Raw genomic sequence first — 25,676 nt, 5'->3', positions numbered from 1 at the left:
TGTCTTATTTTTGATTGTTTTAACTCATACTGAACCTAGTGGAGGGCCGTGCCCTGTAACTGTTTATAATACTTGTCAATGTTTTTCAATCGCTAAGTTGTATCCGACTCTGACCCCATGAACTGCAACACACCAGGCTTTCTTGTTCTTCACTATCTCCCTGAGTTTGCTCAGACTCATGTTCATTGAGTCAGTGATGCCATCCAACCATCTTATCCTGTTGCTCGCTTCTCCTATAGCAAGGCCTTTTCCAGGATTTGGCAAGCACTCCAAACTGGGAGGGCTAGATTATAAATGGCATAAGGTCCTCTGACCAGTTCCTTTGGTTTTGCTTCAGTTTATAGCTCCCTGTGTTTGTTCATGAGTTGAAAGTGTAAAGTTTGTTCTGTATATTGCTACCCTTGTAGCCATTGAAAGCAGTTTTCTCACATGCCTTCTTGCTCGGAGCAGCCCAGTGTCTGTACTCAGATGTCAGGCTTGTTGCAGTCCCCATGGGCTCAGCTTCACTTTCAGGGGTCGGCCTAGGTTGCCCTTTACTTTGAGGCTTTCCTCAGTGACTTCAGTCTTCTTTGCTTCCCTGTCCCCTCTTCTTTCCTGCTACCCTGCACTTTAGCCCATAATTATATGCTTATCTACATTGTTTATACTTTGCCTGCAAGTAGGCTGTATGAAGCAGTAGAAGGGATGGGAACTTTGAAGCCAGCATAATCTGAATTCCTGAGCCTGTTTCCTCACTGTTAAAAAACTGTGGTTTTAAAAAAAGACTTAAAAGTTAAAATTTAAGTGCACAGTACACTATTGTTAGCTCTAAGCATAATGTATAGCAGATCCGTATAACTTTTTCACCTTAAATCACTGAGGCTTGAACCGCAGTGCTCCGTTTCCCTTCTTCTCTCCCTGTCCCCGCACGATGCTTGCCCCAGCCCCTGGCAACCACCATATTCTCCTTTCTGCGTCTAGGACCCTGACTGCTTTAGACACCTCATGTGAGTTAGAATCATGCAGTATTTGTTCTCCTGAGGTTGGCTTATTTCATCAAGCAAGCTTAATGTCCTCAAGTTTCATCTATGTGGTAGCATATGACAGGATTTTCTTTTTCTAAGGCTGAATAATACGCTATTGTATGGATATGTCACATTTTCTTTGTCTATTCATCTGCTGATGGACATTTAGGGTGCTTCCAGTCTTAGTGATTGTGAATCAGGCTATAGTGGATGTGGGAGTGCAGATAGCTCTTTGAGATCCTGATTTCAGTTCTTTTGGATAAAAACTCAGAAGTGGGCTTGCTGGATCACATGCCTCTTTTTTTCTTTAAAGGTTTGTAATACCTTAAAGAACTTGTGTGGCAGGTAATGCCTGGCACACAGAGTGGGTTCTCTCCTGTCTGGAGTCCTTGAGAAACCTTTTTTTTGTTGTTCATGTATATTTTCTGTGCTTTATTACAGAACTTTATCATAGTACTTTTAGCTTTACGCTAATGCCATACTGTTTCTGACCATGTGCTTAATAACTCTGAGAATTATTTTGAGAGAAGTCATTATCCCACCCCCCACCAGTAAAAGCAAACCAAGAAACCCAACAACAGAAAAACTCAGACTTTTATTCACTGGTCTCTCACAGCAGCTATGTCATTGAGGAAGTGTTGACACTGCTTTTGGTTTTTAAATGACTGTGTGTTTTTCCTTCCCAGGACTGAAAAAATTGCAAGGTTGGAATTTTCAGGATTGTTAACAAGATCAAAAAGCAAAGATACAAAGCCAAGAGGGAAAAGTCTTTCTGCAAAATAGTGGTAGAAAGCAGAAAATGGTAGAATTCTGTAGAAAATGATAGGTGTTGCAAAAATAAGCTTTGACCAGAAAATGAAGGTTGCTGTTTTTCAAGTTATTTTGAAGTGAAAGAGTTTAGCCAGCCAGTTTTTAATGTCTGAGGTTTTTTTTTTAAGGCTATGGATAAAAATGTACTTATAAACTTAGCTTTGTTAATGAGATATTAGAAGATGATTTGATTTCTAGTAGAGAATAATTATCTAGTTATTCTCATATTTTATATCCAGTAGCTGGCTTTCTCCATGGCTCAGCTAGTAAAGAACCTGCCTGTCAATGCAGGAGACACAAGATACCTGGGTTTGATCCTTGGGTCAGGAAGATCCCCTTGAGAAGGAAATGGCACGCCCCTCCAGTATTCTTGCCTGGGAAATTCCATGGACAGAGCAGCCTGGTGGGCTACAATCCTTGGGGTTGCAAAGAGTTGGACACGACTGGGTGCGCACGCTTGCACATTCAGTAGCCATGGGTGTTAGCTTTGAAGTGGTTTATAAGAAGTCCTCTGACTTCAGCACCCACAGCGTGGGGGTGTTGAATGCTCAAGGAAAAGATTTATCCCACATTTTCTCTTGCTTTGTTGATGTTTTAGTTGATGAGGTTTTCATTTCTGATATGTTGAGATTTAGATAGGTTAAGTAGCTGCAGCCCAGTGGGTTCAGCTTAGACCGCCAGTACCCTGGAAGATGATCAAGTACTACGCAGCATCTCAGAGCCCAGGGACCTACAGGTTATCTGGCTAGGGGCTCAGGCTGTTATCAGAACTGAACGAGAGGGTGACCCAGGCCTGTGGAATGCAGGAGAGAGAAGCCCTGTTGTTAGACACAGCAAGGTCAGGGTTGGTTAAGCAGCAAGAACAACTTGGCTCAAGCTGTTTGAATCTGTTCTAGAAATTCCTGCTGGATGGAGCCAGGGAGGGGCGGGTGGGGGCATGGGTCAAGAGGCTTCAGCTGTGGGGAAGGAAGGACGGGCTGTGGAAGCTAGAAGCACAGGCCTGGCCTGGAAGGCCTGCACAGCTCAGACGTGATGAGATAAGGTTTCAGTACCTGGTGACTCATGGTAGCCTGCTTGTAAATGGACGGGTCTTGGAGTGTAAGTGGCATATTAAACAATGAACTTGAAACAATACTGAGAGTTACTTTTGTGAAGGTGGAAAAAGAGTCTCTAACTCAGTTTACAGAAAAAAAATCCTTGAGCCAAGTGTAAATCATAACCTTATGATTATAGAACTACCAGTTAGATTCATTACTCTCTTTACTAAAGCAAATTGTTACTTGAATGCTGCTACTTATCAAGATATAAATATGAAATTATCCAACAATTAGTTCCGAATAGATGTACGATTGAAGCCACTGGAGATTAGCTTTCCTTTAGGTCAAGGATAAACTCACCCTAACCTTTGCAGTTTCAGATGGTTGCATGCAGTTTGGCCCAGAATTTATGCCTGGGCTCTAAATGGCAACCCACTCCAGTATTCTTGCCTGAAGAATTCCATGGACAGAGGGCTTACACGGATAGCTGGCTACAGTCCATAGGGTCGCACAAAGTTGGACACAACTGAGGTGACTTAGCACTCTGTCCCATACAGACTAGATAGGAAGATAAATTGAGGCTTGTCTCACTGATCACAGGACCCTAAGGTAAACCTGTGTTTTTAAAAATGCTATCAGAAAGCATGAAAATCAGTATCTTTAAAGACTATAGAAATCTTCAGGCTACTTTAAAACACTCATTTAAATACCTCCTTCCTTAAGGTCAGCTGGCTAGAGGGCGTCTGGGTAGGGTTAGTAGATATCAGCTGTGAGATGCAGAGATGAGGGGGCATGGTGTTCATACAAAGGTGCAGTCCCTCTGCTCAAGGAAGTTTATGATCCGGAGAGCAGCTTTACTCATAAATAGCATAAGAAAAGATAGATGTAAAGCAATGAGCATATGGCAGGTGTGGGCATAGCCAGAAGAAAGGTTCCCCATCAGAACGGCCACGCTGAGGGTTGTGTGCTTGCCTTTGAAAGTCTGTCTGGGTGGTCGCTGGTTTGGGACAGACATAGGGACATCGCATTGCAGTAGGACACGGTGCCCATTGCTGTTTCTGATAACACTTGATTCTTAGCCCCTGAGGTCACTCACTGTGGGCATCTTCTCTCCTGAAGGTAGTGACTGGAGACACCATCCCCCAGAAGGAAATAACCCTTACTTCGTGCCTGGGGTGATCTCTCAGAGCCTACTGGTGCTGTATTGAAACGCTTTGTTTAGGTGTTCTTGGACTTTTTGAGGGACTGAGAGCCAATTTCATCTGTAACTGCCTGTAATCATTTCTCAGGACTGTTCGCTGTGCCTTGATCTAGCAGTCACCCTCCAGTTTCTTAATTTATGGTGACCGGGGAAAACAAATGTTTCCCTCCTGTTAGTATTTTATCTAAAAAAAGGAGTAAACCTAGCTCTCAGGGAGTGCCTGGGAAAAGAGGTGTTGCATAAAAATGAGGAGAAATTGGGAAGTTCTCTTCTAAATTGTACATGAATTTAGTTAGTGATTTTGGCAGCTTCAAAGACTAAATAGATCTTCTTGGTTTCTAGCTGTTGGCTGGAGAGTTGAGGTTGCTGGCTTATTTCTTTTGCCCCTCCTCACTCTTTCTCCAGTAGCATGTTAATTTTTCTCCCACCCTTGCGTGAAACAATCGTTATGGAAAGGAGAGATCAAAAAGTTTTCTCAGGGAGAAAAGAAGAAGGTGAATGGAGGAAAACCTGAGGCTGAAGCAGGAGCTTGGTCTGTTAGTCAACCACTGCTCTGGAAACCCAAGATATACTCTGCCCTGTGGAAGACCGAGAAGGATGATGTGAACCCTGCCTTCAAGAAGCTTGAGGTTTAGTTGAGAGGAAGAGAGCTAACAGATCGGAACTCCACAGCTGAAAATGCTGGAGAAGTTTTGCATCTGATGTGAGTTCAGAGAGGCGTGACATGAGTCAGGAGCTTGGAGCCAGCAGTGCTGAGGGCCAAGAGGTATTTGAATGAAAGGCCATGTAGTGTACTTTGAGGAGACCAGATACCTTGAGAGACCAAGAGGGAGGGTGAGTTAATGAAAGCCCAGGTAGGAAGTAGCAGAGGTTATGGAGGGGTTTAGCAGCACATCTGATAAACCCACTTCCAAGGAGGAGTTGGTGAGTTTATGATGGGTCCACAGGCTATTGTGTCTGTATGGTTGATTAAAAAGCAGACTCGTGGGCTGCACTCGAGGTATTTTGATTGCCTTCTTATGCTGTCTGGGGGTGTCTAGAAATGGCCCAGCGTATCTGGTACAGGTGGCCTGCACCATAATTTACTTTGGGCAGCACTGGTAAAGGATGGATAAAGTAAAACTGATTAATTCCTCCATGAGAGACTGAAATTGGAAAGGAGGTACCCAGCTGAACAGCCTGCTTTTTGTCCCTCTTTTACAGGACAGGTAGAGAGCAGGTAGCCCTGTGAACTAAGGAACATGGAAGTGAGGATGGAATTAGCTCTCAGCTGGAGACTGCTCTTGCAGTCCTCACCTTCCTAGATACCAGCTTCTCTCTCTTATCCACATGCTGTCACATCTGAGAACATCGTGATGGTAATTGAAATCAGGTTTGGAGTCAGCTCTCTTATGAGCCTAGGAAAGCTTTGATCTTTGGACATTGTAACTCCAGACAGTTAGCCTATAATGAGTGTGTGCTTGTCAGATTTAGTGAGCAAGAAAATATGGGTTATCAGTTAAAAAAAATCTGTTAGTACTATTACTAGAAGAACCAAGAGAAATCACAATGATAAATACAGTTCTTCACATCTGAAAACCATTGATATAATAATCGCTTCTCACATAGCAAACACTTGACACCAGAATGTTCTTTACAGATGAGCTTTGAATTGTTCTTTTATCAACTCCATGACGAGGGCCATCCAGGCCTTACTTAGGGAATGACCTGGGTTTCCCCACCCATGTCCTTCCTCTGGGAGTGTGCACCCCCAGGCCCCACCTTGCACCCACCCCAGCAATCAGCCCCTGCGCAGTGTCACTCACTCCAGCCTCCTTCCGCTCTCTTACCTGTTAATTTGTGTTTCTCCCTAGCGATCAGCCCCTGTGCAGTGTCACTCACTCCAGCTCCCTTCGGCTCTCTACCTGTTAATTTGTGTCTCTCCTCCCACTCCCTTTGTTTTGGGTGTGAATATTTGCTGCTCCCCAACTGCCAAGACAGAAAAAAAAAAGACCCTGAGGATAGGTTAGCGCAGAAGTTCCAAGTCCTGGCTTTGCATTAGAATCAGCTGGTCAGCTTTAAAAAGTAACCACATTTGGGTCCCTAGAGGTTCTGTTCTAAATCTTTTGGGCATTAGAATTTTTAAAGCTCCTCAGGAGATTCTGATGGGTGGTGAAGGATCTAAATCGCCTCAGTGGACAGTTTAATGGTACTAGTAGTAAACCTGTGTTAAGGAAAATGGAAACTGCAAGATTTGAAATGGAAGCAAGTAGTTTTATATAATGCCTGTTGCAGCTCAGGTCCCAGATGCATGCTGAGTCTCCAGAGTTTTCCTTCTTCCTATTTTCTTGCCTTTGTTTAAGCCTGCTTTCTATTAAGCACCAGCATCCAAAATGAAGCAAAACAAAAACAAGAGCTTTCTTTCACTGGCTTCATGATTTCTGTGGTGGTGTTTTCCACTGTGCTGCGTGAGCTCTCAGATACAGTGGGGTGTGACCCGGTGAAGGTTGCGGGCTTCATCTCGCTGGTCGCCCTCTCTGGGCCTCACACTCTGAGGAGCAGTATTCAGTGCAGTGGGACCCAGTGTCACCGGAGGCCGTGGACTGCTACACGGGATCACTGGCCACACACTGTGGGTGGCAAACATTCCCTCACCTTTGTTTTGTGGTCTGAGGATGCCCGGTGCTGGGTTTTGGGAAGGATGCTTAAGAGAAAAAAAGCTTATTTCTGTTGGATAAACCACTTTAAAGTCTCTCTGTTTATCTTTGAAACAGAATGAGGGCCAGGAGGTAAACCCTAATAATTCCTTTCGAAAGGCTTTAAAAAATTTTACTTTTAGGAGCCAATTGGAAATTAGATCCATGAAAATAAAAAGCTAGTGATTTGGCAGTTGAATGTCATCACCCACCTGGTCTCTAAACTCCTGTATTTTAGGTTGCATAAAAAGTTCCTTCAATAAATTTACTTTGTCTTCTTTTGCAGTTTACATGAGAATATTATATAGCAAAATGCTTGTTTTTCAAAACTTGCTTGGGCCCAAATATTGGACTGCATGCTGAAAATGAATGGAGCCGTTGCAGTGGTCGTGCTAAGTTGCCTCAGTCGTGTCCGACTCTTTGTGACCCCATGGGCTGTAACCTGCCAGGCTCCTCTGACCATAGGATTTTCCAGGCAAGAATACTGGAGTGCGTTGCCATTTCCTTCTCCAGGGGATCTTCCTGACCCGGGGACTGAACCCACATCTCTCATGTCCCCTGCATTGGCAGGCGGTTTCTTTACCATTAGTGCCACCTTGGAAGTTTTAGTGGAGGAAGGCTAAAACAAGAAAATATAAAAAGTAAAAAGGTCTACTTTTTCCTTGACTAACATAGATTTTTAAAGGACAATTGAAAACTCGAGACATAGTTTCTCTTCTGAGTCTGGTGGATGAGTGATCTAACCGTAGTTATAAGTAACTCCTCAAACACCACTCAGTTCCTCTGGTCTCCACCTCCCTTTTTCCTTTCTGTAATTACTGAATGTGGCCCTTAAAACCTATGTAGGACCAAATGCAGAATCTAGACTCTGTGATCGCATCACCACAGATCAGGCTGTAGGGACAGTCCTTCTTGCAGAAGGTTGCCTCCCCTTTGGGACCTCTGTAATTTACAGAGCTCTGTTTGTCATCTTAAACTCAGAAAGGACTGCCCGCCCCCTGCCATCACAGAAGTAGTAAATGGGTTGCTGTGAGTGGCGAAGAGGCCAGAGAGAGAGCACGAGGTGTATCACCACCTGTTAGTGGTGAGAGTGCACACTTGTCCGTGGTTGCTCTGGGCGGAGGGTCTGCGACCGTGGGCAGCTGTGGTGGATATTCGTTTATACTTGTCTGGCAGTTGTGGTTGGGACTGTTGAGATGCCTGCCTCTGCTGCTGAGGTGTTTTGTGCGAAGAGGCTGGCTGAAGTCCTTGCAGCGGGCGTGAGATGGACTCCTTCCCTGGTTGCCAGACTCTCGGCAAAGAGGCAGGTGATTCCCTTACGGGTGAACCCTAGGAGGATGCCTCGGACATTTGAGCTGTGGTTCACCAGCTGGTGCTCTGCTACAGTGAATGCGTCAGTGCTCCCAGCGAGGTCAGCAACCTAGGGAAGCAGAACCCAGGGGTCGCTCAGAAGCCTGGGCAGCTTTGGGGGCTGTTGCTGAATGTGAGGTGAGATTTGATGTCAGGGGACCACCTGGACCGGGTAGGTTTCTCCTCCATGTTCTGCTTGAATGAGATCTCAGCTCTCTGAGGTGGAGGTGGGGAGCATCGGGCTTGTCCCCTGCCTCCGGCCCTGGTTTCCTCCCAGAAAGAGCTCCCGTGCTCCATTTTCATCTCTGAAGTTCAAGTGGGTTGTGATGGGGGAGAGGGGGGTGGAAGCGTGGCGTGTCTTATAGAGCTCCTCATCAAACAGACTTAACGGGGAAAAGAGGCCTCTGCCCCGCCTTTGCATGCACAAACCTATTACTCTCCGGGGCCCTGCCAAGGTGGTTTCGTCGGCCCCAGTGTGACTACGCATGATCCATCCTCTTTGGCAATGAAGCCCGGCAGCCTTGCTGCGAGGGGACTGACTTGGGCAAGAGCCCGGTTGTCGGTGTGTTGGAGCTTGGATAGCACTCTTGAAAAAGAACATCTTCCGGGACCAGAGTAGCAGTAAGAAAAATATTTCCCAGGGAAATGGACTCCGAGTCAGTCACAGAGAACCTCTTGTTGGAAATCCTTCAAGAAACAAACACGCCTTGGCATGTGCCTCTCCTTGTGAGAACAGGAGGGTGGTGGAGGGGCCAGCTGGGGAGGAGGGGCGGCGGTCAAGGCTGAGGGAAGCAAGCGCTAGGACACAGGTGCCTGCAGGGGGCTTTGTGTGCAGAGGCAAGGGGCTGTGCGGGTAGGCCGGGCATGCAGCGGGTACTTGAGCTGTGTTTGGAGGATGACTAATCTCTGGAGTGGGGGCGGTGTCTCCGGATGAGGGAACAGGGAGAGCAAAGGTGTGAGATTGGGCGGTGTGTTGGGAAACAGTGAGTCGTGTAGAGAGCCGGGACCTGTGAGGAGCGAGGCGGGAAGTATGGGAAGAAAATATTCTGGAGAACTTCAGCACCCTGAGTGCCTTGGCAAGGCTCTGGGCTCATTGTCTGAAACCTTTGACACGCGTGTGTTGGGCTACAGACTCATTAGTATCAGCCGAAAAGAAAACCCAAGCTAGAGAAGGTAGTTTGGGTACTGCAGTACCTTGCTCAGGACAGGGCTTTCAGTGACAGTCCCTGGTCAGCCTGGGCAGAGGTTGTCAGGAGGAGGAACGCGTTTTCTTGGTTTGCCAGCCCATCACCCTTGTTCCCCTGTTTAAAGTGTGTATATACTGATGGCTTTTCCCGTCCATCATGGCTTTTTCTGAATTTCTGGTTGTAGCTGGTTTTATAAACTCTGTGCTTCTGGTGTCATAGGACGAGTGTACTGACTGGTTTTTCTTTTTTCAGTTCTCGTCTTGTCTTGGTGTAGTCGCCTGATCCAGAGGAACTTTTGGGGTGCCCCCCGAGTGAGACAGCTGCTCTCTGTTGCCAGCAAGTGGAGCCTGGGGTGAGGCAAGGTGAGTGAGACCCAGGGAAAAGCTGTACTTCTACAGGCCAAGTTTTCCACAATATGTTATTTTCTGAAAAATTCTGTGGCTTTTGAAGGTAAATTGGTTTTTTATTCAAAGAAATTTAAGACGAATTGAAAAAAGAAATCCATGACTTAATTACTATGTCAAAGAACTCTTAGTAATAGGGAAGTGTTGATAACATTCTTTAAAAATCTTTCTAACCTTTTTTAGTGCCCATTTCAGGGTCTGGTGGGGGGCGGGCACCAAAAATATTGTATCAGCAGAACTGATAAAAATCTTTAGATCTTTAATGGTGTCAGCCTGCTGTCTGTTTTTGATGTATTTTTAAAATTGAGATGTAGTTGACATGTAGCATTAGTTTCAGGGGTACGACAGAACGATTCAGTAGATGAATATATTGTGTTGTTTATTCTTTATCATGTTTCTTTTCCCCAATTCTTGTGAAAAGCTTTTGAAGTTTAATAATTAATATAAACTTCCCCATAGTTACCAGGAGACAAATAAAGGGACGTTTACACCTACCTTACCCAGACGTCTTCCCAGGCTGCCTTTTTAGGGCCATGCCAGTTGCAATAGCTTGGGGTCCATCTCTCATCTGCTCTACATGCTGTCTTGTTAACCTGTTTGGAGTTACTCCCCTCCTGGGTTTCAGGGAGGCTTCTTGTGGCCTTCAGAACTTTAAACACGTTGCTAAACATCTCCTGGACTGTGGTTTTCCTGTACTGCCATCTTACATGTAAATCGTGAAGCAAAAGTACCTAACGCAAGGTGTTTGGTGAGACTGGAGGTTCCTGATGGGTAAGATTTTTGTTCTGTACATCTTTTCCTTTGTATTTGCTGTCTCCAGTGTGTAGCATGTAGTAGGACTCAAATATTCCCTCTTTCCTTTAAGGAGAGAGAATTGGCTGAGAACGGAGTCTCCAGTCCCATCCTGAGTGGGCACAGCTTGGACGACTGTTGTTATTCATGCTCTGATGCTCTCAGTTGAGGCTGTGGAGCAGAAGTCCCCAGGAGGCCCAGGACAGAACTGTTGACTTGGGGAATGAAGGCTCTGCCCTGGATCTTTTCTCTGTGGGTGCTGGAAACACTCTTCCCTAGGAGGCGGGGTCAAGGTTAAAGCTGCCTCCGGCCTCGGCGTGTTCTTGAGACGTCCGTGTGATGTGCAGGTGCACTCTGCCATCTGTCCAGCGTGGCTTGCTCGCAGGACTTCATATTCTGCAGTCACTTTCCAGCCATGTCTTGCTCGTCCATGAAGCAGTGGACGGTTGCCATCCCCCCTGCCCGCCCCCCTTGCTTTGGCGGATCCTGCCAAAACATAAAAGCTTCTCAACAGGAGCATGTCAGGGGAGAACACATTATAATTTCCCTTGAGGTTTTAAAAATTAAGATACTAGGACTCCCCCTAGGCCTACTGAACTGGAAATAGGGGGATGGAGAGAGTGTCCCTGCTGTGTGTATATCTACCTACCTACCTACTTCTCTTGACTTCCCTGGTGGCTCAGTTATAAAGAACCCACCTGTTTAGGAGATGTGGGTTCGATTCCTGGGTTGGGAAGATCCTCTGGAAGAGGAAATGGCAACCCACTCCAGTATTCTTGCCTGGAAAATCCCATGGACAGAGCAGTCTGGTGGGCTGTAGCCCATGGGGCCGCAAGAGTTGGACACAACTTAGATTTGTCGTTGTTCAATTGCCATCTATGTGTATGCGTGTGTGTGTGCGCACGCGTGCGCGTGTTTTAAGCTTCTTAAGAGGTGATGGTGTATAAATTCTTGTATGTGGAGTAGACTTAAAAAAAAACAGAAACCTCTTTCTAGCTTGAGCAGATGTTTTGGGGGAATAATTTTTGAAGTCTGCTAACTAGTTTTACCAGTTTATACTGCCAAGCCAAACAGTCCCTTGTAGTGCTATAATTTGCATCATAGAAACCATTTTATAACTTTTATTTAAAATTGCCTAGGAAAGCGCTTTCTACAGTTATAAGTATACAAAGAACGAGGAAAATGATGTTGAGGAAAAATCTACTACATTTAACAAGAGCTCAGGCTTATTTAGAAATCCAGGTGGGACTCTGCTTAAATGGAATTTTACCCAAGTATGCAGGGATTTGCATATTGAAACCGAAGTCTCTCCCGACTTGTGGCAACAGATTTCTCAAGGTAATGTTGAAACAGCAGTTTATATGCATTGCCCTTAGAGTTATTGGACAGGAAATTTATCTAGTAAGTTAGACCCTTTTTTCCCTCCTCCAGTTTTTGGGTGGTAGAGAATTAAGCTAATTTTTCTTTTCTCTCTCTGAGGACCAACTTCAAGGAAATAGATAGGAGCTTAATAGCAAAGATCATGTTAAATGGCTTTTGTGGTTTTTAACTGGGTCTCTTTTGCAAATTTCCTTCTCTGGTAGAAAAAAAAAACCACCTTGTAACCTGTTGTTTGAGGTTTTAATGTTTTGGTGGGTTTGGAGAACAGTGAGTTTCTATTTTGAAATCAAAGAATTTCACCATTTAGGCAGAGATCTTACCGATGACCTGTCATCTGGTTTCCATCGCCTCACCGTCACGGAACCTGCTGCTAAGGTTACAGATGGCCTTTAAGAGGACTTGTGACGTGACTTTTCTGTAGCTCTTGACCTACTGATCACTCCCATTCCTCGTTCGAAACTTTTTCCTTTGGATTCCTTTGCATTTTTCCTACTTTTCTCCTTTCGTTTCTTCCCAGGTCCTACTGTGCCTGCCGGTGAGTGTGCACATTCCCTGGGCTTGTATCCTTGGTGGTTTGCTTCCAGTCTGCTAAGCCTCTTTGGGTGACTTCTATATTTCAACGGCTTTAGCCACCACCCACATGCTAATGACCCTCAGGTCTTTCTCCAAGTTCACCCTTGTCTCGAACAATCTTTTGGACATTTCTACTGGGATGACTCATATGTACTTTTGAGATATCCAGACTGAACTCATTTCCCTCCTAATTGTTGCCTGCTCTCCACTCTCCACCTCCCCAGGTCCCCTCACCCCCAGGCTTCTGTCTGCTTTTCCCGCTGTGCCATCGGCACTATTCAAGGCAGAAATGTGTGACTCATCCTTCACCCTCCCTCAGTCAGCTCCGAATTGTTATTGGCGATAAAGCCCTATCATTTTAATATCCTAAACAGAGAAAAGGAAAGCCCATTCCACTGACATTTAATTGGGCTTTACAAGTTGTAGTTGGGCCGATATAAGCAGATGGAATAACGAGAGCGTCACAGCCATCTATGTAATATGTATCTCTTGCTGGGCATAGTTCTAGGCACTTGGCACATTGTGTTTAGTTCTTACAGTCACTTTGTGGTATGCCATCTCTGTTACAAATGAGGATTCTAAGATTTAGAGAGTTTAAGTTTCAGGCCCAGGATCACAGGAGGGTGAAGCATAGCAGAGTTAGGGTTTGGGGATTTTAAACCTATGGATTGGTCTCTGTGGCTCCAAAACCTTCATCATCGTGCTGCTCTGACTTGTTCTGTTCCCATGATGCCACACATTTAGATTTCTGTCTGGTGAATAGGTTGGCTGTGTTCAGGGCAGGAACTGGGTTTTACTCAAAATTGTGTTGTTGTTCAGTTGCTAAGTCGTGTCTGACTCTTTGTGACCCCGTGGGCGGCAGCACGCCAGGCTCCCCCATCCTTCACTATCACCTGGAGTTTGCTCAAACTTATGTCCTTTGAGTCAGTGATGCCATCCACCCGTCTCATCCTGTCGCCCTCTTCTTCTGCCCTCAGTCTTTCCCAGCATCAGGGACTTTTCCAAATTTGTGTATCACCATATATGTATGTGTGTGTATTTTTTTTTTTAAACATAGTAGGTGATAAAGACAAGACCCTTAAATGGAAAAACCATGGTCTGTGTCTTCTGTGGCTTTATCTGGGTTCAACCCCTGATTTTTTTTATTAGCTGCATATTGGCTAGGTAGCCCGAGCTTAGGACGGTGGGGTCATGCTCCTTACCCTCGAAGGGTTTTTATGGGAAGGTGCTTTAAAAGTCAGTGACATTTTTAAGAAACTCTGGAAGAGCTGAAGAAGTTGTGGAAGTTGATAACTGGCTAGCTCAGAGGAGCCTCTCCTTTTTAGGTTATAAATAACAACATGTGAAAATATGAACTCTTCTGGACCTCTGATGATGTTGATTGAATCATTCATGTGCTTAAAGTAGTAAGGGCAGAAAAGACCCAAGTAAAAACCTTGATAATGAGGATAGTATCTGTAGATCTGATTTTTGCTATTATTAATAGTTCTAAATGTAACTGTTTTGGAGTAGATGAAGATATCATCTATGAAACCTACATATTTAAGACTAGGCAGGTGAATTAAAGCAGAGTTCTAATGAGGTTTATTGTTCTGTTTAACTGATCTTGCGAGGATGGACTTGGACGCAGTCCTGGCACAGACAGTTCTGTATTTTGTTTCCCTATAGGTCTCTCCTTTTGCCCTGTTCCAAGAAGGAAATGTTCTTTCTTTTCCATCATAGTTCTCCTTTTTGGTAACAAGTTTCTCTAAGGGGAGGGTCTGCTTTAGTGAAAGTTGAATGGTTTCTAAATTCCACAGAAACAATTAGTTTTATATGTCCTATCTTTAGGCCCCATGCTGTGCAACAGAGGCTGGTTTCATGCATCATTTAATCTTGGGATCCAAAGCTCAGGGTACCAAAAGTGAGGGTCTAGTGTTCTTTCCTCCAAGGAGTGCTATGTTGAGAAGGAAAGTGTGGGATGAATTGAGAGAGTAGCGTTGAAATATATACATTAATATATGTAAAATAGATAAGCGGAAATTGGCTGTATGACGCAGGGAGCTCAAATCCAGTGCTCTGTGACAACCTAGAGGGGTGGGATGGGCCTTGAGGTGGGAGGGAGGCTCACAAGGGAGGGGACATATGTAAACCTGTGGCCAATTCATGTTTATGTATGGCAGAAACCAAGACAATATTGTAAAGCAATTATCCTCCAATTAAAATTGTTTTTAAAAAGAGGGAAAGTGTGGCTTGGGGCAGGCTTTGAAGTTTCTTTGACTCTTAAATTTCTTTATCTGTCAGAGAGCACAATTACAGTTCCAACCTCCTCCTCGTCGTGAGGACTAAGCCAGATTCTTCACAGTGAAAGGCGTAAGCGTACTTACTATGGGGTGCATTTGTGTCCCCACCTTGGCTGTTATTTTTATGGTGGTCTGTTGGATTTGTGGAGTAAAGGCCTTTTGTTTGTTACAGATTTACAGTATTGATAAGAAGAGATAATTGCAAAAAAAGTCATAACCTAAGTCTGAATTGGAGATGAATGGCTTTGTGGTTTTCAGTGAATTATCAGTACATTGAAATATGGGCTTTATTAGGTTTCTGAGGAGGCAGAAGGGAGTCAGCTTGGGAAGTTGGATTACATAAAGACAAGGGACAGATATTTATTACTTTATATCTAGCTCTGTTGCGGACTCATATTTTGCTGTGGCAGAAAGATGTTTTAGTAAGACCGTGACAGCTTAAAACATCTGTGCAACATCTTCATTTCATCTAAAACAGTTTCATAACCACTGTCTTTAATTCAGAGTCATTCAAGAAAATTGTTCCTGTTTTCCACCAGGTTCTAATGAGGCTGTTTTTCCTTAAAGAAGGCATTGGGACCACACACTTATATTTGGAACATAATTTGATAGCTGTGTTCATGTACTGTGTCTAAGGAACCTTTTCAGTTTGGAAGCTGTAGTTTCTGCAACTCATTTCCCTGTCCCCCGCCACCCCGGCCCCCGACTTGAAAGAGCGAGATCTCTGTGCATATGTATGTGTGGTGTACACACCACTTCACAATACTGATTTTGTTCCTTAGGTCTGAGATATGTTTCATACTGTCTGTGTGTGTTGAGAGGTGGTGACAGAATCTGTGATCAAAGGCTTCCCTGCAGAGTTAAGGGCTTTAATTGAACCTTTCACTGTGTTTTAGAGGAAAAAAATCTGATGTTCATATATGGCATGTCACATAACTTCAAGTGTGCTTGAACTTTATAGGTTTGATTAAAGTTTTATCTGACTCCTAAAAATGTTTGTAATCTCCATGCATAGGAATTATCCTGCAATTCAGAACTTAGTTAATGTATCTTTTGCTGTTGGGTTCGGTTTGAATGCCTCCGGTTTAGCTCAGAGCTCCCATCCCAGATCTTCTGGAATCTATACAGGGCTTGCATCTTTCTGGGAAGTTTGGCTGCTGCCACAGCTGAAACAGTGAGCCAGATTTAGGTAATTTTATTAGTCTAGAAAAAGTATTACACTTTTGCAGCTGTTGTTTGTAGGTCCTAACTATGAAAACAAAAACCGTCTCAGTTACCCAGGGTCCATGAGAAACTGGCAGTGGCCCAATGTGAGTCCGTGTATTTTGGACTCTGAATGATATTTATCTTCCTAGGGCATCCCCCATGAAGGCATGCATCTGGTGAGTGGCCTGGTTGTATGAAGCAGTGGGGGCGGAAGAGGCCAAGCCTTGGGTACCAGTCTCTCTTGGAAGCCTGGTCCAATTCATGGGAAGGCCATACATATTAGACCTTAAATACTTTTTTAAAGGATAAGAAGAGAATTCGAGAAAATAAAACTAACATAAAACACATTTGTCCCTAATATTCACCCTGACTTTCATGCTTTTGTATATTGTTTCATACTAAGTTTCCATAGGTATCTCTCTTGTGATGCCAGGCTAGCTGTTGTTAGTAATTTGGTGGTGATGGACTTTCTTGTTAAATAGAACTTTTACAGACTACTGTGAAAATTAACCATGGAACTTGGCATATAATTGTTAGGGGTGATGTCTTTGTGGAGTTCCCAATCCTGCTAATGTGTGCCAATCAGTAAATTACTGTTTAATGTCCGCCAATCAGTAAATTACTATTTAATGTCCTGTATTTCAGTGGTTCCAGGAGTGGGATAAAAGTGAGCTACTGTTTCTCTAGCAACTCCTGGGCTATTTGCAGAGCTTTTGGCAAGTCAGAGTAATGGTTCTGTTGGGTCTGACCCTGGTTCTCTGGGTAAGAGTCCCAAACTCTTAGGGTCATTAGATGCACTGCAGAGCATCTCTGAACTTTGATGGGTGGAGAAAAATGCAAATTTTGCTATACTGTAGCCAAAACATAGTTTTTCCTTCAATCATGAAAGGGAGAATAAACTGTGGAATAACAGTAGCACCTGTGGCTTTGGCACACAGAAATTATAGACTTTTGTATCATGTTGAGGGAGGTAGTTTAAGCTATCAATTATGCCTATCACCACTCAGGAAACTACAGTAGCTCTTAGACCTGCTGCTGTGTCGTGTTATTTATGCGTTAAGAAGCACACATTACTATTATCACAGATTTGCTTTTTAAATATTTTGATATCTGCTTCAGTATAATTGATTTTCTCTGTAATTGCATTTTCTGTGTCAAAATCACTCAGAAACATTCTGATTAGAGGGTCTAGATTGCTGAGGCAGCCCATGGCACTTAAAAGGTCAGATACTCCTGACTTGGATGGCACCCTTGTGTCTTTCCTATCTTCCTTTGAGCCTGGATTTGTTAATATTTAAAAAAAAAAAAAAAAAAGGTCTCCTTTACATGTTTGGCTTTTGTTTCCTAGCATGAGTTGTCTTTGAATTTTATCATCTGGAACTCTGGTATTCCCCCATTTGGGGGCGGTTGGAGTGAATTAAAAAAATAAAGCCAATGCCCATTCTCACGTGGGGCTTCCCTGGTGGCTCAGCAGTAAAGAATCCAGCTGCAATGCAAGAAATGCAGGTTTAATCCCTGGGTTGGGAGGATCCCTGGAGGAGGGCATGGCAACTCCCGTATTCTTGCCTGGAGAATCCCATGGACAGAGGATCCTGATGGGCTATAGTCCATCAGGTCATAAAGAGCCTGACTGGAGCGGCTGAGCACACATTCCCACGCGACCTTTCTGATAGGCCCTGTGGCAGTCGCAGTTTGATACTGTGTACTGCAACCAGTATTCTTTGGAAGGACTGATGCTGAAGCTGAAATTCCAATACTTGGGCCACCTGATGCGAAGAACTGACTTATTGGAAAAAACCCTGATGCTGGGAAAGACTGAAGGCAGGAGGAGAAGTTGACGACAGGATGAGGCGGTTGGATGGCATCACCGACTCAATAAACGTGAGTCTGAGGACACTCCAGGAGTTGGTGATGGACAGGGAAGCCTGGCATGCTGCAGTCCATGGTGTCGCAAAGAGTCGGACACAACTGAGTGACTGAACTGAACTGAACTGCAACCAAATGTTTATGGCCCAGAATGGTTTTCGTTACAAATATCAGATAAGAGCCCCATGATCCGTGTGTTGATATACTTGCCTTAGCTGTGGGAAGAGAGGATGCTCATATGATGCACGAGTGTGACACTAGTGAATTTGGTTTGGCTCTCCACTTCGTTATTACCGCTGCTGCTGCTAAGTCACTTCAGTCGTGTCTGACTGCATTATTACTGGCATCACCTAATTTATTTTAGAACTTTGATGTCCAAGGTTAAGACCATGTTACATTAACTGGACTGTGTAAAACTGTCCAGAGGAGAACTTGGGCACAAGGCCATTCCTTACCCCAGCCGATCGCTTTTTAACAAGCTTCATTCAATTCTAGTGAGAATGGGGAGGTGTGTTTTGAGTTCCTCTTGAATAGCATAGTTTCTTATTTCTGGGTAAGTGTGTGGAATGGGGGAAGCATTGCCTATGTGACACGGAGGTCTCTGCCCCAAAGTATCTTCTTCGTCAACAGTATGACCCATCTCCCAGTATTTTCCACCTGTGAGCTCATGACTTGAGTGTGCTCATTTTTTTGCATGTATCTTGTGTGATACCTCCAGAGCATACATATTGACAACACGGTAGTTTGAAATAACTCTGATTGGGTGCCTAGCAGAACTTGAGGGAGTGGACAGTAGGTGTCTTTTTCAAGATAAGAGATATAGATAGATTTTCTTTTCCAAGAAAGATTTGAGGCATGGGATGCTACAGTCGGGGTGGCAGGTGTGTGTGTGTCCAAAGATGATTTGTCCCCCCTGTTTGACAGTTTTGACTGTTTCACCACCTCACCAGGCCCCTGGGAGCTACTCTCTCACTTTTATCCAAAAGGAGGCATGGGATAGGACTACATGGTCAGGCTCTGGAGCCCGGATGCCTGGATGGGACCTCGTGAGCTTCATGACTCTGGGCAAGTTCCAGCTTCTCTGTGCCCCAATAGAATGGAGATACTGATAGAACCTTCTGTAGAGGGCTGGTGTGAGGATTAAATGACTATATATATAAAGTGCTTAGAGCAGGGCCTGAAATATAATTAGTCCTAAATGTGTGTTGCTGGCTGTACATCAGAATCACCTGGGGGAGTCTGGAAAAAAAAGAAGCAAACTACATGGGTATTGAGAACGCCCAACCTAATGAAATTGGGTCCTGGGGAGGTTATAACCTTGTTCAGAGCATCATAGCAAGCACTGACAGAAGTGGAGGAGGGATTTTGACGTCTTATATTCTATTCTGAAGCTTTAAGTGAAAGATCCGTCTCTCAGCGCCGTAAGCAAGGGATCTTGGCGTAATGAATAGCCGCCTTTCACAGAGCATCTTTGAAGTTGCCTGACCTTTTTCACTTTGAGGCCAGATGCAGTGCAATTTTAAAAATTTAATTTCTTTAGATTTATAATACCAGGCTTCATTCAGCTGGCACTGATTGATTGAGTGCCTTTTAACACTTTTTGGAAAAAAATGGACTTTCTGACATGTCTTCAGGATCGCTTCTCCTTTCATACTAAAGACTTACCATCAGCCCATGCCATAGACTCCTTAGAGGAGTTCCTTTTTCATCTGTGGTGATGGTTTATCAGCTGCTGTGATTACAGTGGCCCTATGAACAAGAAATAAAGCTTCCCCTTTGCAATGATAGCACCTAGAGGTGGAAGAGACTTGATATTACCCTGTCAAACGGGAAGGGAAGCAGTGTTCCTGCTAGACGGATGAGCCAGTGAAAGGCGAAATAACTTGCCCAAGGTCATTTAGTTAATGACGTGATGCCTCCGACCTTTGCTCAGGGAGCTGTCATTGTCACACATCAAGAAGGTGGCCCATTGAGTTGCGGTTCATCACTCTGTTGTATGATATAAGTAGAAAACTTCACAGGAAGGAGAAGGGAAAAGAGAAAAAGATGTAATCAGGGGCGGCTGTTAAGGAGCTAATCGCCTTTATGAGGATTGGGACTGGGGTCTCTAGTTGCTGTAAACCTTACACAGGACAGTGTTCTGTGGTCTGGTCACACCCTCCGTGGAGCTGTGTGAGAAAGGGTGTGACCACATGCAGAGACTGAGCTTCATAGCCACACCCTGGGTGGTGCTGCACCGGCTTCGGCCTCATGGCTACTCTGGCCTGGCATTGGCTTTTTCCCAGCTATCCTCAGCTGGATCCATAACAACTGTGCTTTGTCACCCTCATGCAAAAGCCACTTTGTCTTTGAGACTTGTATTCTGTGTTTTCCTAGTCACCTTCCTAGCTCCCCTCTCCCTGGTTCATTGAGGACTTGGGAGGTAGCAATTCAGAGCCTGAGCTTTCAAGTCAGAGCTGGGTTCAAGTCCCAGCTTCACCTTTATGAATTGCGTAATCTTGGGCAAGTTGTTCATCTGTCTAAGCCTTTGCGTTCTTATTTAGAAAAAGGAATCATAGATGATTTTTTAAAGATTTTAAAAATGAGGTTGCCGAAGAATATAAAACTCTTCCACTTAACTGATGTACAGTAAAGAAAGGAAAGTGAAAGTCACTCAGTTGTGTCTGATTCTTTGCAACCCCACGGGCTGTAGCTTGCCAGGCTCCTCTGTCCATGGAGTTCTCCAGGCCAGAATACTGGAGTGGGTAGCCATTCCCTTCTCCAGGGGATCTTCCTAACTCAGAAATTGAACTGGGGTCTCCTGCATTACAGGAGGATTCTTTACCAGCTAAGCTACCAGGAAAACCTGATATATAGTAAAGACTTTGGTAAACACTGGCTGTTAGGGTGGTGGTTGATATCCTTAACCTTGCCTCCCTTATTGCAGGGAGCATCTGAATGGCCCTTTCCCAGGCCAAGAATCAAGTCCCTTAACTTCCTTGCTTCCGATCCTCACTTGAGGATGTTCCACTTCAGTGAACCGTGCTGCTGGCAGTCATGTGGGCTTTAACAGTGTCTGGAATTGTTCCATATCCAAGAATTTAAAATTAAGGGGATCAGACAGCCTCTGCTTAGCTTCTTCATTCACTTAGTCCCTCTGTATTTGCTCTTTGATCTCTCTGAAACACCATCCCTGTTCTCTCTGGCTGTCCTGCTCGGGGCTCCACTCGCTTCCTGTCCAGCCTCATCACTCTGGGCACTCTTGTATGAGCACCCCGACCACTTGGGGTGCTGCCAACACCCGATAGCCGATCAAGCCTCTTGTCCTCTGGATGGTTCTTCCTCGGGGCTGGGCATCAGAGGATGGAATTGCACACTTTTCTTGTGTCTTGCTCTTGGTTGGGCAATCAGAACTGATTGAGCTGTTGAGCTGTCCTTTTAATCTTGTGCTTGCCTTCCTCTTCTCTACAGGGGCTGTTCCGAACCATCCCTGCTCCTCTCAGACTTCAGTTTCACTTTACAGAGAAAAGGGAGGCCTGGACTTGTGGCTTCCTGCCCGTGTTTGTTGACGATGTTGTCTTCCTCCTCCCACATGTTATACTTTGCACCCCGCTCTGACTGGCACAGAGTGGAGACTCAGGAATGTGTGCAGAATGAAACACCTAGCCTAGTGCTTATTCCGTAATTGGAAAATCTAACCCTATCTTAGGAGAGTCAGGACAAGTTCCTCTGATGCTCAGGGTCTTGCATTTTAAACAAGGAGGTTACATTTACTTAAATTTATTAGGCTGGCAGTGTGTTCTGAGGTACAGTTTTTCCCTTTGAGAATTAGAGATGGGTTAAGATTGTGTTGCTCTCTGATATGTCCGTTGATATTGAAGTGAGAAAACTGTGCTGGTGAAGCTTGGCAGGGTCTGGCCATTCAGAGGCCCACAGCCTAGTGGAGGAGGCAGGTGGGTAAGCAATGAGAGTAAGACCAGGAAGGCTTCTAAGAGGAAGCTTTTGAAATAGATTTTTGAAGTGGGCTTGTGAAATGCCTTTTCTTTCTCTAATAAATTAAATATCTGTGGCCATCTGGATGGTGGTGGTGATGATAATAATGTCACAGTTATTTTGTTCTCTAGTTAGGTAGTGTCATGCTGTTAGGTTGAGAGGCAGGTGCCTGGTTGGGGAGCACCTGGGTGAAGCTTCTAGATAAGCAGGGGCTTTCTGCAAGACTAGAGCTCTATCCTGCATGAGAGCCATTGGCCTGGGAGGCATAATGATAATTGCCAGGAACTCTGCACTTGGTTCAGGGAAGGCAAGGGCAACCTACTCCGGTACCCTTCCCTGGAAAATCCCATGGATGGAGGAGCCTGGTAGGCTGCAGTCCATGGGATCATGAAGAGTTGGACACGACTGGAGTGACTTCACTTTCACTTTTCACTTTCCTGCATTGGAGAAGGAAATGACAACCCACTGCAGTGTTCTTGCCTGGAGAATCCCGGGGATGGCAGAGCCTGGTGAACCTGCTGTCTGTGGGCTCACACAGAGTCGGACACAACTGAAGTGATTTAGCAGCAGCAGCAGCAGCTGCACTTGGTTATTTCCCTATCTGAACCTTTCCTGGTTTGAGGCAGAATGTATTGATTTCAGGCTTTGGCTTCTCTGTTGTACTAATCCTTTCTGTGTGTATATTTAAAATCCCCAAATGAAACCTACCTGCAGCTGGTACTTCTGAAAGCCTGATCCTGCCATGGGAATGTGCTGTAAGTCAAATAACTTTGTCCATAAACTTGGAAATTAGTACTTGGTAACAAAAGAATTCTCAAATTATTAGCCCAAATCTGTTGTTGGAGAGGATTGCTATTGATTTTGATTTTCCCTCCATAACAACCTCGCTATTCAGCAATATTGCATAGGAACCTGGAATGTCAGGTCCATGAATCAAGGCAAATTGGAAGTGGTCAATCAGGACATGGCAAGAGTGAACGTCGACATTCTAGGAATCAGCAAACTAAAATGGACTGGAATGGGTGAATTTAACTCAGATGACCATTATATTTACTACTGCGGGCAGGAATCCCTCAGAAGAAATGGAGTAGCCATCATGGTCAACAAAAGAGTCCGAAATGCAGTACTTGGATGCAATCTCAAAAACGACAGAATGATCTCTGTTCGTCTTCAAGGCAAACCATTCAATATCACAGTTATCCAAGTCTGTGCCCTAACCAGTAACACTGAAGTAGCTGAAGTTGAACGGTTCTATGAAGACCTATAAGACCTTTTAGAACTAACACCCAAAAAAGATGTCCTTTTAATTATAGGGGACGGGAATGCAAAAGTAGGAAGTCAAGAAACACCTGGAGTAACAGGCAAATTTAGCCTTGGAATGTGGAATGAAGCAGGGCAAAGACTAATAGAGTTTTGCCAAGAAAATGCACTGGTCATAGCAAACACCCTCTTCCAACAACACAAGAAAAGACTCTACACATGGACATCACCAGATGGTCAACACTGAAATCAGATTGATTATATTCTTTGCAGCCAAAGATGGAGAAACTCTGTACAGTCAACAAAAACAAGACCAGGAGCTGACTGTGGCTCAGATCATGAACTCCTTATTACCAAATTCAGACTTAAATTGAAGAAAGCAGGGAAAACCACTAGACCATTCAGGTATGACCTAAATCAAATCCCTTAAGATTATACAGTGGAAGTGAGAAATAGATTTAAGGGCCTAGATCTGATACACAGAGTGCCTGATGAACTATGGACGGAGGTTCGTGACACTGTACGGAAGACAGGGATCAAGACCATCCCCATAGAAAAGAAATGCAAAAAAGCAAAATGGCTGTCTAGGGAAGCCTTACAAATAGCTGTGAAAAGAAGAGAAGCGAAAAGCCAAGGAGAAAAGGAAAGATATAAGCATCTGAATACAGAGTTCCAAAGAATAGCATGGAGAGATAAGAAACCCTTCTTCAGTGATCAGTGCAAAGAAATAGAGGAAAAGAACAGAATGGGAAAGACTAGAGATCTCTTCAAGAAAATTAGAGATACCAAGGGAACATTTCATGCAAAGATGGGCTCAATAAAGGACAGAAATGGTATGGACCTAACAGAAGCAGAAGATATTAAGAAGAGATGGCAAGAATACACAGAAGAAATGTACAAAAAAGATCTTCACGACCCAGATAATCATGATGATGTGATCACTCATCTAGAGCCAGACATCCTGGAATGTGAAGTCAAGTGGGCCTTAGAAAGCATCACTATGAACAAAACTAGTGGAGGTGATGGAATTCCAGTTGAGCTATTTCAAATCCTGAAAGATGATGGTGTGAAAGTGCTGCACTTAATATGCCAGCAAATTTGGAAAACTCAGCAGTGGCCATAGGGCTGGAAAGGTCAGTTTTCCTTCCAATCCCAAAGAAAGGCAATGCCAAAGAATGCTCAAACTACCGCACAATTGCACTCATCTCACACGCTAGCAAAGTAATGCTTAAAATTCTCCAAGCCAGGCTTCAGCGATACGTGAACCGTGAACTTTCTCATGTTCAGGCTGGTTTTAGAAAAGGCAGAGGAATCAGAGATCAAATTGCCAACATCCGCTGGATCATTGAAAAGCAAGAGAGTTCCAGAAAAACATCTATTTCTGCTTTATTGACTATGCCAAAGCCTTTGACTGTGTGGATCACAATAAACTGTGGAAAATTCTGAAAGAGATGGGAATACCAGACCACCTGACCTGCCTGTTGAGAAATTTGTATGCAGGCCAGGAAGCAACAGTTAGAACTGGACATGGAACAACAGATTGGTTCCAAATAGGAAAAGGAGTATGTCAAGGCTGTATATTGTCACCCTGCTTATTTAAATTTTATGCAGAGTACATCATGAGAAACGCTGGGCTGGAAGAAACACAAGCTGGAATCAAGATTTCTGGGAGAAATATCAATAACCTCAGATATGCAGATGACACCACTCTTATGGCAGAAAGTGAAGAGGAACTAAAAGCCTCTTGATGAAAGTGAAAGAAGAGAGTGAAAAAGTTGGCTTGGAGCTCAACATTCAGAAAACGAAGATCATGGCATCTGGTCCCATCACTTCATGGGAAATAGATGGGGAAACAGTGGAAACAGTGTCAGATTTTATTTTTCTGGGCTCCAAAAATCACTGCAGATGGTGATTTCAGCCATGAGATTAAAAGACACTTACTCCTCGGAAGAAAAGTTATGACCAACCTAGATAGCATATTTAAAAGCAGAGACATTACTTTGCTGACTAAGGTCTGTCTAGTCAAGGTTATGGTTTTTCCTGTGGTCATGTATGGATGTGAGAGTTGGACTGTGAAGAAGGCTGAGCGCCGAAGAATTGATGCTTTTGAACTGTGGTGTTGGAGAAGACTCTTGAGAGTCCCTTGGACTGCAAGGAGATCCAACCAGTCCATTCTGAAGATCAACCCTGGGATTTCTTTGGAAGGACTGAGGCTAAAGCTAAAATTCCAGTACTTTGGGCACCTCATGTGAAGAGTTGACTCATTGGAAAAGACTGTGATGCTGGGAGGGATTGGGGGCAGGAGAAGAAGGGGACGACAGAGGATGAGATGGCTGGATGGCATCATTGACTCGATGGATGCAAGTCTGAGTGAACTCCGGGAGGTGGTGATAGACAGGGAGGCCTGGCATGCTGTGACTCATGGGGTCAGAAAGAGTCGGACACGACTGAGCGACTGAACTGAACTGATTCTTTCATTTAAGGAGACTTGGTGTTTGTTACAAGTAAGGGACCTTTTTAGGTACCATGGGAGATTTGTAGAGTTCATTATTTTTCACTGTGATTTTGATTGATAGTACAAAGTGAGGTGTGGAATTAAACGTACCTTTTGACTATCATGGCCTGGGAAGGTTTTATGAAGGGCATGGTATTCAAAGTTGAATGAAACAAATCTCTT

General features: G+C 44.3%; 1 protein-coding gene across 10 annotated transcripts in view; it reads left to right on the top strand.

The window, feature by feature from the left end:
- Positions 1 to 25,676, top strand: part of TANC1 (tetratricopeptide repeat, ankyrin repeat and coiled-coil containing 1) — a 244,229-nt gene that overhangs the window by 49,667 nt on the left and 168,886 nt on the right. For all 10 annotated transcript variants that reach the window (XM_042244924.2, XM_042244919.2, XM_060409856.1 and 7 more), the window contains exon 2: positions 9,517 to 9,626. The gene's annotated coding sequence lies outside the window, so the exon portion shown is untranslated. The remainder of the gene's footprint in view (positions 1 to 9,516; positions 9,627 to 25,676) is intronic.

This window comes from Ovis aries, chromosome 2, assembly GCF_016772045.2.
Source record: "Ovis aries strain OAR_USU_Benz2616 breed Rambouillet chromosome 2, ARS-UI_Ramb_v3.0, whole genome shotgun sequence".
In the NCBI taxonomy this organism is placed as follows: domain Eukaryota; kingdom Metazoa; phylum Chordata; class Mammalia; order Artiodactyla; family Bovidae; genus Ovis; species Ovis aries.
The sequence above is the reverse complement of the archived record's forward strand: the minus strand, read 5'-3'. Positions and strand labels throughout refer to the sequence as shown.